The 14,733-nt window shown below is 36.3% G+C and overlaps 1 protein-coding gene across 1 annotated transcript in view; it reads left to right on the top strand.

Annotated features, from left to right (window-relative positions):
- Positions 1-14,733, top strand: part of LOC113237097 — a 64,834-nt gene that overhangs the window by 31,823 nt on the left and 18,278 nt on the right. The gene's annotated exons all lie outside the window — the stretch shown is intronic.

Consider the following 14,733-nt stretch of genomic DNA (forward strand, 5'->3'; position numbering starts at 1 on the left):
TGTATGCCAATCCAGGACAGGGTTGTACTTTGTTTCCGATCTTCGTGTTTTGTACATTATTGCAGAGGCCGGGAAGTAAGGGATTGCTGGACAAGTATGAGTTACAAGGACGAATGCCAGCGAGGCCTTGTATTAATACGAATCAAGCAATCCCCTTTTCTGCCGAGCGATGTATAGAATTTTTCTCAAACAATGTGAGGAAATAATAAAAGACTAAAGAGAGGAAGATGTTTAATAGAAAAAGAAAAAAAAAATTAAAAGTAATATTTCACGTGTTGAAGAAAATGTTGTTGTTTTTCAAGGCACATTAATAATAATCTGCTGAACTTCTGATGATGTGTTTGAATGTGTGTCTATTACTATATTTTCGTTATCGCTCTTCTGAGTAGCAATCATTTTCGCGACCCAAATACAAAAAAAAAACGAAAAAGCAAAAGAATACCAAAACGCTTTAGTTGTGTGTTGTTTTAGTTAGTGTTACCGCCATTTTTTTATCAATAACAAATAATTTTTCATCACAGTTGGACGTATGTGGTATGACTGCTGCGGTGGCTAACTTGACAATAATGCCCCAAAAAACTTTTTTCTTTCTATTACAGCTATGGTCGGTCGGGAGATTTTTGTAATTTACAGCACGACATACTTCCTTACTTAAATGAAAACTTTCGCTTAAAATGTTATCTAACTATAAATTTTATTGCAATTCAGTCACATACTGCATAAATACTTATTATTAAGATTTTTTTATAATTAATTATTATTTTCTGTATAAAAATTTTGCAATTTTTTTTACAATCTATCATGGCTGTATGCGTGTTTGCTTTTTGCAACATTTTAGTTCGCGTTTTAGTATCTATGGAAGAATTTAAAAAAATAAACTAAAAACCCGCCATTTGCCAAATCCATAATTGTTGTGTTGTGAATCCTAATTACATTGTATTTAATTCCTCCCAAATGTAAACGGACGGTAAAAAATACAAAACTCGAGTGATTAAAGCCTCCTCTTTTAATAATGTCTTATTTACTGTCCAGTACATACACAATTTACCATTATTACACCTAACAAATAGGTACTCTGGAATCCATGATCATAGAAAAAAATTAAATTCATTAGAAACCGACACAGTCGAAAAAGGGGGCGAGAGCTCTCTCTTTTGCGACTTTCTCGGATTCTACAATGAACAATGGCGACTTTGCAACATTGTCTTAAAGGATTAACCCACTTTTTTTTGCAGTAGAATATATCGCGTGGCGCCACTTGACAGGACGTCCTCAGGCAGCTCATTGCTCTCAAGGGGTCCCAGTGAAGCGGCTAAAGCGCATCAAGTGATGGCTCTATTCATCGACCAACAATAACGTCTATTAGAACAGCGCTACACAGTCTATAGCGCACCTGTAATGATGCGACCGCGTTTTTTAAAACACTTTTCGAGCGAATAAAAAGACGGAAGTTTCGAGAATATTCTACTACATTACATAGTTTGACGGTTTGCGTTGTGGGCGCTGGATGAGAAAGTACCGTATTAGATTCTCGGTAAGACCAATTTGGAAAATGAACTTTTCTAATTTAGTTCTGATCTGGGTATTCTGTAGGGGAGTGCCTCTTAGTGACATGTTGCCCCTCTGCCTCTCTTGCTCTTTACTCATAGTACGGGAGTTGTCTATTTTGACCAGGTAATAATAGATAGGTCTTTATTTATATATTAATAAATAGTAAGTGACGACAGGACGAACAAGTCGTGCGCCTGGTGGTAAGCGACACTTCTGTCCATAGCAGTCGCAGTGCCACTCAGAGCTTTAATTCACAAAAATCTGTGAGGCACTGCCACTGCGCCCGAAACCATGAGACATAAGTTGACAAGCCTCATGTGCCTGTAATTTCACCAGCACCCTTCAACACCGGAACGCAGTAATACTCACTGCTTGGCGGAAGAAATAGGTAAGGTGGCAGTACTTCCCTAGATGAACTCTTTCACAAGCAGCTCTACTGCTACTAAAAAACTGTTAGCAAAGTCATTATTATACTATATTATGTTCGAAATAGGAAAGTAAAATCTAGGTTAGGTAGAATTGAATTGCTTTAACAAACGACGTTCTGTGTGTACCTATTAATAATCGTCAGTATACCTACAGTTGAACAAACTTAAACTGCACATTTGAACGTGTGACATTATTATATTATTATTGTGCTCGTCAAAATTAATGTAAAAGAAAGAACCCTTCATGATAAACTCGTACATAACACCAGTAAGTTACCTGTCATAAAATTTCAACCAGAACAATGAAATCAACGTTCATGAAATTCAGCCATTTCAATTTAATATTTTCGTTCGCACGCTCTTCGTATATTAACATGGAACGCGGAAAACTGGTGGAATAATAAAACGTAAACAAAAGAGCTCTTCACAGCGGGAATGCAAGCGAGTCAAGCAAATTCTACATCGGTGCTCTGTTTATATTCAGCCAGTGAGGAGGTTAGTTCCTTCAAATAACAGTCGGAGAGCGGTAATGTACCGTATAGTATTGGGCACAGTCAATAGTGTTTTAAAAGTAATCCCTTTACCATTGTAATATTTATCGCAAAGTGACCTACCAATATTTGTTTTCATTGAATGTCATGATGTTTTTACTACCATATTTTCTTTTGTGAAAATATTTCGCTAGTTTGATACAAAGATCGAACAAACACAAAGAAATATTTCTTCGATCCGACTGGACTCAAACCAGTATCTGTTGCCCCACTGTGGTTACTGCTAGAGTCAGATTTGCGATTTTCTATGAGTGCTTGTTACAAATCTTTTGGATTTAAACGGTTTTTTTGTTGTAGTGCCAACTGTGATATACTTTATGACAGTTATATAATTATGTAATTTTACGATATGTTTTTCCATAATTTAAGCTATAATGATAATCAGTACATAGGGCGCACTATAAGTTTCCGGAACTGGCCACTTACATTAACAATATTTAAAATGTAATTACAACATTTGAAAATGGAACTCTTTGGCTGTAGAATACAGTTTATTTCATCTGACTGTCACTTGTTTTTACATTGTGGCGTCATTTTAGAAATTCGTTGTCTACATCACCATGGATTTAACTCGTGAAAATTTTCGTAGTATGATTTTCTACGACTTTAGGTGTAAATTAACGGCTCAGCGGAGCTTCGCTCGGCTTCAAACTGCTTTTGGCGATGAAGCACCATGCACGAGGACTATTTATAGCTGGTTTGCAAAATTGAAATGCGGTCGTGTGAATCTCAGTGACGAATTTCGTGATGGTCGCCCGTCCACTGCTGTGAACAACAAAAACATCGATGCTGTGCGCCGTACGATCAAAACAGACAGGCATGTGACATATCATGAGATTCGGGCATCTTTCGGCATAGACATGAGTTAAATATAATTAATATTACAGAAACATTTGGGTGTGAAAAAGATGTGCTCTCGGTGGATCCCACACAAATTGACTGAAGCCAAAAAAACGGATCGCGTCACTTGTGTGGTGCAATGCCATGCTTACCAGATTCAACGAAGGGGCATCAAATTTGATGTGGGACATAGTAACAGGTGACGAAACATGGATTTATAGTTACGATCCCAAAATAAAGCAGCAATCGAGCGTATGGGTCTTTCGAGATGAGCCGAAACCAACCAAAGTGGCGCGCGTGCAAAGTGCCTCTAAACGAATGGTTTCTTCTTTTTTAATAAGACTGGACACGTGGCTACTGTTGCTTTGGAGAATCCTTGTACCGTGAATAGTGATTGGTATATGACCATTTGTTTGCCGGAAGTTATTGACAAACTCCGTAAAAATATCCGTAAACGCCGTATCATCTTGCACCACGATAATGCCAGTTCTCACACGGCTAGACAAACAAATGAATTTTTGTTTAATTAAATTTTTATTGAATTGATATTCAATTATTTTTTGTGAAATTACTCCACTAGTTTGTTATAATTTTATTATTAATACAAAGATCGAATTTTTGTTTGTTGAATTGTTGTTGAATAATAACGTTGACCCATCCCATGAGCCATCCCACGTACTGTCCCGACCTGGCATCTTGTGACTTTTATTTATTTCCAAAAATTAAGAACCAGTTACGCGGTCAACGCTTTTCATCACCTGAAGAGGCTGTCGAAGAGTATGAAAAATATGTTTCAGAGATTGTCACGGAGGAGTGGCATAAATGTTTTCAAAATTGGTTCATTCGTATGAAAAAGTGCATTAATGCTAACGGAGAATATTTTGAGAAACAATAAATTCGTTTCTGACCATTTATAATATTTTTTTCTTATTCAATCCGGAAACTTATAGTGCGCCTCACGTAAATTATAATATATTATACATTTTACTTTCGCTAGCAACTACGAAAGGATCTATAAATTGTATTTAGCTTTAATTGCCCGACATTGCAATTGAAGAGTAAAAACGGATTTCGTTCAAACACGGAGTCAAATTCTTTCCTTTGTGATGAACAACTCACGACTCACATACATTCAATTATTTTGTCGGTTAGAAAATGGGTATTTCTTGAATTACTACAAATTTCTCTAGTAAAATGAAGCCCTCCCTGGTCTTGTCGAATAGCCCAAGGACTTTGAAAAGAATACTTCACACTTCCCAGAAATTCAACACTACAATTGTTTTAAAACTTTATTGCGTGAAAAGAAAGCAAGTTGTTGTAAAGTTTGCTTGGCTTCGCATTTTACAACTGCAGGGATTAAATTTTCACAGTGGCTTGAGAAAAGGAGAAAATATTATAGAAAATACGAAATGATACCAGAATCAACAAACATGGTTAAATATGACATTACAACTTTATCAACTTTATGAATAAGGGAAAAAAAAGCAGTGGTATCGTAATGGCTTTACCTACCAATGATGATGATGAATTAGAATAACAAAGCACTTGTAATTTTATAATACACTAGTATTGACACGAAATTTAGACACCCAAATACTAGCAACTAATAATATTTAAAAAACTAATTTATAATACTTAGTAATTACATTTAGGAGAGTGTGCGCAGGAAGTTTACGATTTCACCCACACAGTTCTTCCTTCGGTCTACTAGAAAATTCGGAACTCGTCAATATGTCAACGACTTAACGACCTATTCGCACGAAACCTTTTGCTTCATCCTCCTGATGCGGAAAACGAATGAATGTAATAGGCTTTCCTGAAAGCTATAATTTGGAGCTATTTCAAGCTATAGTGAATAAACATTTACTAGATAAACGCGTTTCGGCTATTTTACATAAAAACAAGGTAAAATAAACCACTGCTACACTAAAGGACAAAGGGGAGTCTTTATTATTCATATAGATGTACGCTATCATTTTGTATGGGAGAAAATTGCAGCCAAACAAATCTCTGTAATTTAAATAAAGACTGAAGATTTGTAACTGATGTACAGACGAAAGCATTGCCTCGTTTAAATCATCAAAGCAATAGGTTTGTGTTCAGGAAAGATTGTTAAAAATAGTTGAATATAGATCAAACAAACAAAAAAAACAAAGCAAACTCCTGATGTAATGTTAATAGCAGTGTTGAATCACTATTGCAAGTTTCTATTGATTGATATGTTGTTCATTTTGTTTTATTGTGATGGTTTGTTCTAGAGTTAGAGTTATAAATTAAATACCTTTATTAGTCAAGCTATGGTTTTCTATTCCTTTCAACAACGCAATTTTCAGCCAGGCTCTCCCCAGTGCCCATAACGTCCCTCGATAAATGAAAACAGTACCTATATAGTACCACTGTCTGTCAGCTAACAATGCCGTTCGAGTGTTGAACGTGTGGATTACATCGCAAACAACGTGAGAGCACGCTACTCAAGTAACTTAATGACTCGATACGAGGAACATTCGCTACCTAAATCAAATAGGCTTTTACGGAAGGTTCGTATCGACCATAAAACATTGATTATAAAACGCTCTCTTGAACGAACATTGTATGTCGACGACTTCAGAAATATTGCAAGATTTTACATGGAATTTTGGTATTGTAAAATATTAATCCGACTTAAATGTCAGAAATTATGTATCAAACAATACAGTAATTCAAAAAATCTAATTGTTCAAAATCTATAATTACACCAAAACTACTTTAGGTTAGGTTTAATTTGATATGATATTTTTTTAATTTTTAATATGATATGATGTAAAATTGAATGATTTGAAAATACGTAAGAGGTTTTACCTAATTGCAAAAGAAGTGATTGAAATACTTATCGGGTACAATAACACAATATAAACAAACTTGTACTATTTTTTTCCAAGACTAAATATGAAGGGTTTTCAACTTATAAGCGGATAGTGATTGCAGATGATAAATATTCTATCGACTATTATTATAGATTTCCCTTACACAATAAATTGCTGAAAGTAAATTAAGATTCATAAAACCTACAAGACTGTACAATAAAAACAGACGTCACTTTGAAACAATAAGATCGTGCCTTTGTGCGCTACGAATTGATTCGATACAATGGACCTACTCCAAAAATATTAGAAAAAAGGGACAGTACTAACGTCAAAACATTCATTATTTATCTCTTTTCACAATTTACCGACAGAATTGCCAACAACTACAGGGCTATTTGAAATTTCATTAAAATTGGCCACCCTGCAAACGGTGTTTTATTTTGACTTGATAAAAATAGTATTACCCAACTTAACTAAACCTCTAAAACGATTTTATTATTCCTCTAGGTCAGATAGACCATTCATTTATTCAGGTGGGTAAGGGCTGTGAGAAGAAGTGGAAATTTTGGGAAATTTACCCATTCGTTAAATATAATTTCGGTATTTTGAACCAAGGCATTTTAATGTTTGATTTTAGAATTTTCGATATTCGGACGTTTACCTGACCATCGGTTCAGGAACACACAAATCCGGAAAGAGAGTGAGAATCTGATGGACGTAGTCAAAGTGGCAGCTAGCAGAAAATAGAAGTAAGCAGGCCATATTTGACGTAGACTATACCACAGATGACGGAAAAGGGTGCTTGAATGGTGATCCAGAGAAGGGTACCGAAACAAAGTTTGTGGCGCGCTGGATTGATACCCACTTTGACAAATATCAGTCAAAGTAGATATGAAACATTTGATGAGGAAGGTACAAAACCTGAAAGAATGACTTGTCATGGAAGAAACCTACATTCAGCATTGGGTGGATGGCGACTGGAAAATAAGAATTAATATTATTTATTTAGTTATTTTCCTATTGAAATAAACCTATACTGTTATAACCATTTTACGTGGTAACAATTGCTTCTTTGCCTCAAATTCAGCTAAATTCCGTAATCATTTGAATTCGGTTGGTCTCAAGAACCGCTTACCGTAACTATTACGATTCACCAACACAGGATTATTAGCATAGAAGGCACAACCAATAAGAGCGCAGATGTTGACCGTCTAAAACAATCGACGGTGTCTGATATGAATTCATATTGCAGTTATCCCTAGTAATGAGCCCCGCGCCGTTATTCCGTCCGTACTGGATAACATTCTGCCAATAGCGAGCTTACTATGAAATGGAATGAAGTTGAATGCTACGATTGCAATGCGCGTAATGTTTGCTCTATGTTGTTGTTTAGGTTCATAGTTCTGTGTTTTTTTCATATTCTTTGAACAGCTGAAGCTTGTTATGAAATTAAAATACGTTATAGATTAAGTGAAAGAGTTCATCCAGGGAAGTACTGCCACCTCACCTATTTCTACCGCCAAGCGGTAATTTGAGCATTACTGCATTCCGGTTTTGAAGAGGAAGGGTGCTGGTGAAATTACTGGCACATGGGACTTGTCTACTTATGTCTCAGGGTGACGGGCGTAGTGGCAGTGCCCTTTAAATATTTGCTATTAAAAGCTCTGAGAGACATTGGTACTGTTATTATAAAAAAATAAGATTAATTCATTTAGGCATTTAAGCTATCAAATTCTTTAGCTGATGATTTTTTATAAGCTTAAAAAAAAGAGTGGTCGGAGAACTGTGGGAGGATGGTTATGGGTCAGTAAAGAGGTCAGCAATACGAATTATCGTAGCATCATGTAACAATGATTTTAAAATTTTTGAGCTACGTACGTTCGTGAACATATTGTAGCAATACCACTCGCTATAAGAAAACATCGTTATGAAACCAGCAAGTCGAAGAAGGTTTACAATCTTTAGAAAAAGTGAAGTCTTGGCTTGATGCTATAGGATAACACCATCCACAAATAAACTGAAATACGTTGCTACGTCACAGTCAATCTACATACTTCACATTATTGCATGTGGGTTGCTCAGTAGAGAGCTAAGCCCATCGTTCAACACACAAATCAGAAAGTAGTTAAATGCTTGTTGGAAACAACACACATCTTCTAAAAGCTAAGGGAATATGATGTTCAGCGATGTACTAGTAAGAATCTACTAAAGTGTATGTAATTTTCAATCAACACCAAACTCAACAACAAACAACAGTTTCGACATGTTCCCCATACCAGCTAACAAACAAAATCTGCTTCTACGGATGAAGACGATGATGTCAATATGATCGATTGTCTTCATACGATGTGCCAGAAAGCTATATCAATTAATTACCTTTCTTATGATGTCAAATAACGGGATGCGCCTGGTAGTAAGCGACACGTCCACCCATAACAATTTCAGTCACGCTGAGACATAATCTCACAATTCCCATGTGCCTGTAATTTCACTAATATGCTTCAAAACTAGAACACAGTAATGTAAGTAAGCATTACTGCTTGGCGGCAGAAATAGATATGGTAGCAGTACAACCTCTATTAATTGCTTGGTGTTTAGTATGCACTCCGCCTGCCGGTCTGATGCAGCAAGCGAATAGCTTTAAGATGAAGCCTAAAAATCAGCAATGCTGAGTCAACATCCTTTTTGTCCACATTACTGTTCTTTTGTTTTAATTGTTTGGTTGTGTTTGTTTACGTGGTTTGTGGATAAAGAAATGTCTTTTTATCTATTATTTATTTATTACTTCCCTAAACGAACTCTTTCACGTGTAGCTCTACTGCTATTAATTTTACAAAATGATGGACTGCATTTACAATACGTTTTAACATTAATAATATTACTATTCATTTAAGGGGCAGTGTGTAGGTACGCTTCTATAATAAGATTTCGGTTGATGTTCAAAATTTGCCATTTACGAGATTTAAAACTAGTGAAACAAAAACTTTATACGTGGGTGCATTATAAGTTTCCGGAATGAATAAGAAAAAATACGGTTAGAAAAAAATTTATTGTTTCTCAAAACATTCTCCGTTAGTGTTAATGCACTTTTTCATACGAATGAACCAATTTTGAAAACTTTTGTGCCACTCCTCCGTGACAATCTCTGAAACATATTTTTCATACTCTTCGACAGCCTCTTCAGATGATGAAACGCGTTGACCGCGTAACTGGTTTTTAATTTTTAGGAAATAAATAAAAGTCACAAGGTGCCAGGTCGGGATTGTACGCGGGATGGCTCATAAGGTCAACGTTGTTCACCTTCAAAAATTAATTTGTCTATCGTGGTGCAAGATGATATAGCATTTACGGTTATTTTTACGCAGTTTGTTAATGACTTCCGGCAAACAAATGGTCATGGACTAATCACTATTCACGGTACAACGATTCTCCAAAGTCCAGTTTTATCAAAAAAAGAAGCAATCATCCGCTTAGGGGCACTTTGCACGCGCGCCACTTTTCGGCTTATCTCGAAAAACCATATGCTCGATTGCTGCTTTGTTTTGGGATCGTGACTATAAATCCATGTTTCGTCACCTGTTGCTATGTCCCACACCAAATTTGACGCCCCTTCATTGAATCTGTTAAGCATGGCATTGCACCAAGTGACGCGATCCCTTTTTTTAGCCTCAATCAATTTGTGTGGGATCCACCGAGAGCACAGCTTTTTCACACCCAAATGTTTGTGTAGTATTGATTGTATTTAATTCATGTCTATGCCTAGAGATGCCCGAACCTCATGGTATGTCACATGCCTGTCTGTTTTGTTGATCACAGCAGTGGACGGGCGACCATCACGAAATTCGTCACTGAGATTCACACGACCGCGTTTGAATTCTGCAAACCAGCTATAAATAGTCGTCTTGCATGGTGCTTCATCGCCAAAAGCAGTTTGAAGCCGAAGGAAGCTCCGCTGAGCTGTTAAATTACAGTTAAAGTCGTAGAAAATCATACTATTTTCACGAGTTAAATCCAAGGTGATGTAGATAACGAATTTCTAAAATGACGCCACAATGTAAAAACAAGTGACAGTCAAGTGAAACAAACTGTATTCTACAGCCAAAGAGTTCCATTTTCAAATGTTGTAATTACTTTTTAAACATTGTTTATGTAAGTGGCCAGCTCCGGAAACTCATAGTGCGCCCTATGTATTTTTTTATTTTTTTTATTTTTTTTATTGTGACTCGGTAAAATGACTGCACCGCGCCTGATGGAAAGTGCGAATACAGTCCAGAGATGAGAGTAACGGATGGAAAACACAAATATCTTCACTCCGTCACTATCATTTTGCCGGTCTGGCCAAATGCTTCTTCACACTACGTTTGAAGGACCCGATGTTATAGAGGGGAGGGAATACATGCGCCGGGAGTTGGTTCCACAATTTGATGGTTCGGCATAAGAACGAATTGCCAAACTTTTTAGTGCGGGACGGTATTGAACTGACCGTCCAACTGTGGCAACGCAGTCCGGCACGGGTGGTCCGCTGATGGAAAGGAGAGGAAGGGATAAGGTTGAATAACTCTTCAGAGCACTCACCGTGGTACAGGCGATAGAATACGCTAAGAGACGCTATATCTCTGCGAAGCTGTAACGACTCCGCATGCTCAGTTACATGAGGATTGTTGACAACACGGAAGGCGTAGCGCTGCAGTCCATCTAGGGTATCGAGCAAGTACTTGGCAGAGCCGTCCCAAAGGTGCGAACAGTACTCCATGCTGCTTCGGACCTGAGCTTTATACAACAGGTATCGCAGCTCTGGAGTAAAAAATCGGTGCACCTTGTTCAGGATGCCAAGCTTGCGCGACGCGGTACAGATGACGCTCTCGATATAGTCTTTGCTGCTCATGTCCTTCCGGATGCTCATCCCCAGCAGGCTGAGCTATACTAGGTTATACTATACTATGAGCTATACTATACTAGGTTATACAGCTTTTGTGTACTTGATGACAAAAATCTGTGGTAGTGAACCGTTTAGCTCTTGCAGATAGTCTCGATCTAAAATGTTGTAAATTAATTAAATATTGTAAATGATAATGTAAAAAAATAAATGTATTCAAATGTATATTTACAAAAAGCAATCCCTAGAGTTTCTTTCTCATTCACCTCAGGGAAATCTGCGTTATGAATGAGCAGTAGAATTGTATCAATATGACGATTTTAAGTGTAATAAAAATTATTTGAGTTTGAATAATAATGGTATAGTTGTCTGGAAGACAACTATACCCATGACCTGGACTCAACATAGGAAATATACTGTACTATTTGTACCAGAGCAACGGAATTTACCCTGGGGTCCAGAACCAATTTCGAAAAGAGCATTTTACAAATTGATCCTGTCTGGAATCGAACTCGGAAAGCAACATAGATGGAAAAAAATATAAAATTCAACGGTTTGGAATCGGATTAGCGTTAGTGCTAACTCTAAACTCTCTTTAGAAATATACAATAATAAACCTATTCCCAAGAAGGAAAGAGTAAAGGATTTATATTCTATACGCATCAAACACTTTAAAAAACTCTTAAAAAGCTCATATGCATATACTTGCAGTTGATTACTGATAATAATAATAATAATAATAACGCACACATTCATAGCCCCGCACTAGGGAAACCCTGTATCGCAGGTGCCATGATGTGTGTTCATGTTTCACAGCCACAAATTACACTCTAAAATTTTAAAAGAAAAAGAAAAAGATTTTTTCGTTATTTTTGATAATTTGTTTTAAAATTGACTTATAAAAAATTTTTGCTATTGCCACCTCAGGATTAATGACTTGTTGTGGTTTATTACTATAATTCCCAACAACAATAACAACAAGCACAACAGCAATAGTTTTCAACGACAAAAAATTTTGGTGTCATTTTCGCAAAAACTATGATCATGTCGGTTGTCACGATATTGCTTAACAGCATCCAATTGTATGAACTCTTAGAGCTAAACTATATTTCGCCTAAGATACATTTCAGGAAGGTGCGCAGTATAAATACTGCTTTCCGGGATATCATAATTGAAATCTCATGCGTAAACCAGATGTTGTTTTTCGATACCCCAACGTAGGTACTCATGTTACTTCTTATCTCAACGCTGCATAATGATCGTTAAAATTTGAAATGTGAATATCTAAACGAAAAGCTAATGTAGCCATTTTACGTTATCGTACACTACAAGGAGGCACCTGCCCCATCAGCATTTAAGGGAAGTTTCAGATACTCGACATAAACATATTGGAATAATAATCCATCCGCACTAAAACTAGTATAATAAGATTAGTATAGTAACTGGTAGACAAACGTAGCAGCACATACAAGCCGATGTGTGCACGCCTCCGACAGCGTTGCCGTTTTTATGCAAATACTGTTCCATATAGTCATTAGTCCTGGCGGAAAACCAGTGCCTAGACATATGCTCAATCAGCAACCTGTCACCTCAATGAAAAACATTTTATTTTCTGTCATATTAGTGTATAAAGAATTTCTCTATCTAAAAATTCGCTTCAAAATTGCAATTTCAACAATCTCAGCGCATAATACGCCTGGCTAGTCTAAAATTTCGAGACGAATTTATTCCGTGGCGAAATTTAGCTTTTTCACGTGTCGGTACAGTGCGAGACATAAATTGGAACGCCGCAGTGTGACACATGTTGTCGGCGTCGCATTTAAATTTCATCAAAGAAGAGCATCCCCTTGCTTCGTAAATTGTATTTTCCGCAAAAATCGGTATGACGACTTCCGTTTTCGATATGTCACGTTTCATTACCTGTATTCCTTAAGGTTTTCTTTCTTTCGGATATAAAAAATAATAACTTTAACTGAATGCCCTTCAGCTCGAGTTACTACTTTTCAGCCCAAGTTACTATTTTTCAGCTGAAAGTATTATTCATATTATTAGGATATCAAGTGCCTGGATGGCCTAGTCGTGCTTTCGATGTTAAAGCACCAACACGCCTATCCGTAACAGTTGCAATGCCACTTAGAGATTTAAATAGCAAAGGCCTGAGGAGCATTGCTTTTTCGCCCGTTACCCTGAAATGTAAAAATTCCCACGTGTCTGTAGTTTTACCAGTACCCTTACCCTTTAAACCCTGAAAACAGCAACGCCCACGTTACTGTACAGTAAGTACAGTAATTAAAGAAGACCACAGTCATTTACTTGCAACTAAACTCACACACATCTCATCAAAAAGCATCAATGTATTTAAGCGACTTCAAAAATAGGAGGAGGTTCTCAATTCGAATGTATGTTTTTTTTATTATATATGTAATATAATATATCGTGTACGATAACTCCGGTATTTGTGAAGCGATTTTGATAATTCTTTTTTGTTGGAAAGAGGGTACCTCGGTAGTAATCCCATTTAAATTTGGAGAAAATATTCCACCTCCAAGGTTGACAAACCTGGAGATGAATCCGATTTCGCGCACTTTTCGGTAACAGATTTTAATAAAACTTGGCAAATAGATGCAATTCCACAAACTTTTGAGGTCGGCTTTTTAGTACTCTATACTACTAAGATTATCATATAAGTTCTAGTCTGCTAAGAGTAATCTTAATTGACTGATATTGTAAACAAATAAGCAAATAAAATTATAAATTATTTTAACTGAATCGACGCCACAATGTGTACAATAGCGCCATATAGTAAAAAATTTAGTATACTATATAGTAATACTGTAATAGGCAAAAAATACATATTTTTACTTCTCATGCTCTAAATATACGTCAATATAGCCTTACGTAGCGGGAGCAAAGTGCATCTTTTAATCCTTTTGAAGTAAAAAGTACCTAATTTTTTAATTTATTTCGAGTGAACAAACTCAAAAAGCCAGGAAAGGGTAATTTTCAGGTAAGTTTTTTGTGCTCAATTTTGGTGACAATTTTTTTTTATTTAAATCTTTATAGAATATCACCAAGAGTATTTATTTAATATTCGAGTGTGGTAACCTGAAATATTCTTTAATATTTTACAATGATATATTCGAGTAATTAAATAATAAAAATTGTCATCAAAATTGAGTACAAAAAACATACCTGAAAATTACTGTAGTACGCTCGCTTTTACTTCCGTGTCTTTTCCGCATAGACAGTGGCGCCATATTATTTTCCCGCGTTAGTGCGTTTGTTGTATCTGTGTCTGGTTGGAAAAAAAATACTGCGAAAACTTCAGAATTTTGTTGTAGAGCAAAAACGATTGATTTTTTTCTCGCAATCGAAGTGAAAAGCAAAGTTTTAATCACGAGACTAAAAGGCAATATAAACCCTCAGAGTAATGGATACCCTCGCTAAAGTTCGGGTGTTTAACTACCCCTCCCTCAATAAAAAATATACTATTAGAAAACCAAACCATAACAAAATCATTAGTAACACACTTGCAAAATACGTTATTACGTACTCGTATTTATTACAAACGTTTTATTTATCTTCGCAAGCTTAAGTATTTTTGAAACAGTGTGCTTTGACCCAAACGTATTTTACTCTTAACG

This window comes from Hyposmocoma kahamanoa, unplaced genomic scaffold (genome assembly GCF_003589595.1).
Source record: "Hyposmocoma kahamanoa isolate Upper Pololo Valley unplaced genomic scaffold, ASM358959v1 93, whole genome shotgun sequence".
NCBI classification, from domain to species: Eukaryota; Metazoa; Arthropoda; class Insecta; order Lepidoptera; family Cosmopterigidae; genus Hyposmocoma; species Hyposmocoma kahamanoa.